The sequence below is a fragment of the Papio anubis genome, chromosome X (assembly GCF_008728515.1).
Source record: "Papio anubis isolate 15944 chromosome X, Panubis1.0, whole genome shotgun sequence".
Lineage (NCBI taxonomy): Eukaryota > Metazoa > Chordata > Mammalia > Primates > Cercopithecidae > Papio > Papio anubis.
Window position 1 is genome coordinate 49774369 of NC_044996.1, and position 6000 is coordinate 49780368.

Consider the following 6000-nt stretch of genomic DNA (forward strand, 5'->3'; position numbering starts at 1 on the left):
ACATTTATTTAATTCTTTGAGAGTAATTGTTTATATATTTATTGGCCATTTTTATTTTTCCTTGAGTGAATGGACCTTATGGGGGTTGGGGAACATTCTTTTTTGTTTCTTATTGATTCCAAGGAAATCTTTTTTTATATTGTGGGTATTAACCTTTGATCTTATCCACATTGTTGGTTTTCTGCAATGCCCTCCCATAGCTCTTGCCTTTTAATTTTGTTTATGGTATTTTAAAAATATACTGCCATATTATAGAAAAGGTTATGTTCTGATAAATTAGAAAACTATGTGAAAGAGAAGTGCTTATTTGATTTGTTCTTTGTTTCTGATTATACTTGAGACTGCTTTTGTTTAAAAAGGTTATGAATCTAAGCTTCGGTCGCCATGATACAAGAATTGCTAAAAATAAAAAATAAAAAATATTCATTCATCCAGGTGCTTTAATTGCATGATGTCGAATGACTGGTTTGAATTGAGTTTATTGCTGTAATAAACAGGTTATTCTGAAGCCTTGTGTTAAATATAAATGCAGAGATAAAAACAGTTCCACTTTCAACCACAAGGGGGCAATAAAGACCGGTTAGTGTTCTGCTGTAGCCTAAACTCTCTATATATAAAACTTTATATATATATACTTTATAAATATAAACTTTATTTATGTATGTATTTATTTATAGAACATATTTACATATCTATAGTACATATTATATATTTATATATGTAGTATATATGTATTATATATTTTTATATATACTTTAAGTTCTGGGTTACATGTGCAGAACATGCAGTTTTGTAACATAGGTATACACGTGCCACGGTGATTTGCTGCACCCATCATCCCATCACCTACATTAGGTATTTCTCCTAATGTTATCCCTCCCCTAGCCCCCCACCCCCCACAGGCCCCGGTGTGTAATGTTCCCCTCCCTGTGTCCATGTGTTCTTATGGTTGAACTCCCACTTATGAGTGAGAACATGCAGTTTGGTTTTCTGATCTTATGATAGTTTGCTGAGAATGATAGTTTCCAGCTTCATTCGTGTCCTGCCAGAGGACACGAACTCATCCCTTTTTATGGCTGCATAGTATTCCGTGGTGTATATGTGCCATGTCTTCTTAATCCAGTCTATCATTGATGGACATTTGGGTTTCTTCCAAGTCTTTTCTATTGTGAATAGTGCTGCAATAAACATACTTGTACATGTGTCTTTATAGTGTAATGATTTATAATCCTTTGGGTATATGTCCAATAATAGAATTGCTGGGTCAAAAGGTATTTCTAGTTCTAGATCCTTGAGGAATCGCCACACTGTCTTCCACAATGGTTGAACTAATTTACACTCCCAACAGTGTAAAAGCATTCCTATTTTTGTACAACCTTTCCAGCATCTGTTGTTTCCCAACTTTTTAATGATCGCCATTCTAACTGGCTTGAGAAGGTATCTCATTGTGGTTTTGATTTGCATGTCTCTAATGACCAGTGATGATGAGCATTTTTTATATGTATGTTGGCTGAATAAATGTCTTCTTTTGAGAAGTGTCTGTTCATATCCTTTGCCCATTTTTTGATGGGGTTGTTGGCTTTTTTCTTGTACATTTGCTTAAGTTCTTTGTAGATTCTGGGTATTAGCCCTTTGTCAGATGGATAGATTGCAAAAATTTTCTCCCATTCTGTAAGTTGCCTGTTCACTCTGATGATAGTTTCTTTTGCTGTGCAGAAGCTCTTTAGTTTAATTAGATCCCATTTGTCAGTTTTGGGTTTTGTTGTCATTGCTTTTGGTGTTTTAGACTTGAAGTCTTTGCCCATGCCTATGTCCTCAGTGGTATTGCTCAGGTATTCTTCTGGGATGTTTATGGTCCTAGGTGTTATGTTTAAGTCTTTAATCCATCTTGAATTAATTTTTGTATAAGGTGTAAGAAAGGGGTACAGTTTCAGCTTTCTACTTATGGCTAGCCAGTTTTCCCAGCACCATTTATTAAATACGGAATCCTTCCCCTATTTCTTGTTTTTGTCAGGTTTGTCAAAGATCAGATGGTTATAGATGTGTGGTGTTATTTCTGAGGCCTCTGTTCTGTTCCATTGGTATCTATATCCGTTTTGGTACCACTACCATGCTGTTTTGGTTATTGTAGCCTTGTAGTAAAGTTTGAAGTCAGGTAGCGTGATGCCTCCAGCTTTGTTCTTCTTGCCCAGGATTGTCTTGGCTATGCGAGCTCTTTTTTGGTTCCATATGAAATATAATTTTTTCCAACTCTGAAGAAAGTCACTGATAGCTTGATGGGGATAGCATCGAATCTATAAATTACTTTGGGTGGTAAGGCCATTTTCACGATATCAATTCTTCCTATCCATGTGCATGGAATGTTTTTCCATTTGTTTGTGTCCTGTCTTATTTCCTTGAGCAGTGGTTTGTAGTTCTCCTTGAAGAGGTCCTTCACATCCTGTGTAAATTGTATTCCTAGGTATTTTATTCTCTTTGTAGCAATGGTGAATGGGAGTTCACTCATGATTTGGCTCTCTGTCTGTTACTGGTGTGTAGGAATGCTTGTGATTTTTGCACATTGATTTTGTATCCTTAGACTTTGCTGAAGTTGCTTATCAGCTTAAGGAGATTTTGGGCTGAGACAATGGGGTTTTCTAAATATACAATCATGTCATCTGCAAACAGAGACAATTTGACTTCCTCTCTTCCTATTTGAATATGCTATGTTGCTTTCTCTTGCCTGATTGCCCTGGCCAGAACTTCCAATACTATGTTGAATAGGAGTATTGAGAGAGGGCATCCTTGTCTTGTGCCGGTTCTCCAAGGGAATGCTTCCAGTTTTTGCCCATTCAGTATGATATTGGCTGTGGGTTTGTCATAAATAGCTCTTATTATTTTGAGATACCTTCCATTGATATTGAGAGTTTTTAGCGTGAAAGACTGTTGAATTTTGTCAAAGGCCTTTTCAGCATCTATTGAGATAATCATGTGGTTTTTGTCATTGGTTCTCTTTATGTGATAGATTACATTTATTGATTTGTATATGTTAAACCAGCCTTGCATCCCAGGGAAGAAGCTGACCTGATTGCTGAAGATAAACTTTTTGATGTGCTGCTGGATTCGGTTTGCGAGTATTTTATTGAGGATTTTTGCATCGATGTTCATCAGGGATATTGGCCTAAAATTCTCTTTTTTTGTTGTGTCTCTGCCAGGATTTGGTATCAGGATGATGCTGGCCTCATAAAGTGAGTTAGGGAGGATCCCCTCTTTTTCTATTGTTTGGAATAGTTTCAAAAGGAATAGTGCCAGCTCCCCTTTGTACCTCTGGTAGAATTTGGCTGCGAATCCATCTGGTCCTGGACTTTTTTTTTTTTGGTTGGTAGGCTATTAATTATTGTCTCAATTTCAGAACCTGTTGTTGGTCTATTCAGGGATTCAACTTCTTCCTGGTTTAGTCTTGGGAGGGTGTATGTGTCCAGGAATTTATCCATTTCTTCTAGATTTTTCTGGTTAATTTGGGTAGAGGTGTTTGTAGTATTCTCTGTTGGTAGTTCGTATTTCTGTGGGGTCGGTTTTGATATCCCTGTATCATTTTTTATTGCATCTATTTGATTCTTCTCTCTTTTCTTCTTTATTCGTCTTGCTAGCATTCTATTTATTTTGTTGATCTTTTCCAAAAAAAAAACAGCTCCTGGATTCACTGATTTTTTGAAGGGTTTTTTGTGTCTCTATCTCCTTCAGTTCTGATCTGATCTTAGTTATTTCTTGTCTTCTTTTAGCTTTTGAATTTGTTTGCTCTTGCTTTTCTAGTTCTTTTAATTGTGATGTTAGGGTGTTGATTTTATATCTCTCCTGCTTTCTCTTGTGGGCATTTAGTGCTATAAATTTCCCTCTACACACTGCTTTAAATGTGTCCCAGAGATTCTGGTATGTTGTGTCTTTGTTCTCATTGGTTTCAAAGAACATCTTTATCTCTGCCTTCATTTTGTTATTTACCCAATAGTCATTCAGGAGCAGGTTTTTCAGTTTACATGTAGTTGTGTGGTTTTGAGTGAGATTCTTAATCCTGAGTTCTAATTTGATTGCACTGTGGTCTGAGAGACAGTTTGTTGTGATTTCTGTTCTTTTACATTTGCTGAGGAGTCTTTTACTTCCAATTATGTGGTCAATTTGAGAATAAGTGTGATGTGGTGCTGAGAAGAATGTATATTCTGTTGATTTGGGGTGGAGAGTTCTGTAGATGTCTATCAGGTTCACTTGGTCCAAAGCTGAGTTCGAGTCCTGAATATCCTTGTTAATTTTCTGTCTCATTGATCTGTCTAATATTGACAGTAGGGTGTTAAAGTCTCCCATTATTATTGTGTGGGAGTTTAAGTCTCTTTGTAGGTCTCTTAGAACTTGCTTTATGAATCTGGGTGCTCCTGTATTGGGTGCATACATATTTAGGATAGTTAGCTCTTCTTGTTGCATTGATCCCTTTACCATTATGTAATGGCCTTCTTTGTCTCTTTTGATTTTTGTTAGTTTAAAAGTCTGTTTTATCAGAGACCAGGATTGTAACCCCTGCTTTTTTCTTACTTTCTATTTGTATGGTAGATCTTCCTCCATCCCTTTATTTTGAGCCTATGTGTGCCTTTGCACATGAGATGGGTCTCCTGAATACAGCACACTAATGGGTCTTGACTCTTTATCCAATTTTCCAGTCTTTGTCTTTTAATTGGGGTATTTAGCCCATTTACATTTAAGGTTAATATTGTTATGTGTGAATAAAGCAGAGGTTGCAGTGAGCCAAGATCACGCCACTCTACTCCAGCCTGGCAACAGAGAAAGAGTCCATCTCAAAAACAAACAACCAAAAACAAAAACAAAAAAAAAACAGTTCTTGTGATATCATTGGTGACAGATTGCAGTATTTAATAGATGCTATATTAACTCTTTTTCTTAGATACTAGTTCTTCTAGTGTATTTAGTGTCTCGCATATACTGATGCTTGTTTTCTTCTTTTTAATATCCACTCAATTTTAATTATGTTGCCTTTTATTATTTTACAATGTATTTCAAAAAATGCTGTTACAGTTGCCTTAACTGCTCTATATGATCTGGAATAAAAGAACACTTAGAATTAGAGAAAAAAAAAAAAAACAGTTTTTTTAGAAGAATTCTAGAAAAGGAAGGTTGAGTCCAGTTTAGGGGTGAGGTGCAGAAAATACGGTGAGATGTGTGCCATTTTAGGTCAAATGTTGGAACAGACTCTAAGGTGCTTTGATCCAATCCCATCTTTTTATAGATAATAAAACTGACACTGGACTTGCTGGCTCAAGCCTGTAATCCCAGCACTTTGGGAGGCCAAGGCAGGCGGATCACGAGATGAGGAGATCGAGACCATCCTGGCCATCATGGTGAAACCCCGTCTCTACTAAAAATACAAAAATTAGCCAGAGGTGGTGGCATGTGCCTGTAATCCCAGCTACTTAGGAGGCTGAAAGCACGAGAAACACTTGAACACAGGAGGTGTATCACACCACTGCACTTCAGCCTGGGTGACAGAGCGATACTCTGTCTCAAAAAAAAAAACCTAAGGAACCGAGAAGCTGAGCAAATTGCTACAGGCAATCTGGGGCTATGGTTTTAACACTGTAGTTTGAAGGACACAGAGAGATAAGGATGGGGAAGTAATGAAACCTGAGATGCAAAAAAAGGAAAGGTTTGGTTTAAAGCAAAGCAGGGTTTAGGCATCAGACAGTGGAGGGAGCAGAAGCAAACAGTAGCAAGCAGCTTTGGCCTGAAAGAAATTTTCCTAGAGTCTGTCGTATCCTTATTGTTCCTCCCAACAGGAAGTAACCTTAGGAACTACTGAGAAGTTATGCCTCCGCAATAGTCTCTGACTTACTGAATAAACAAAAGCTACAGAAAATTGTTGTTAAAATCAGTTGTTGGTTTTTGTTAGTGACCCAAGTCTTTAAGAGTCTGATTAAAAATTACCTAAATGATATAATCTAAGTGTCCCTACTAAATAGA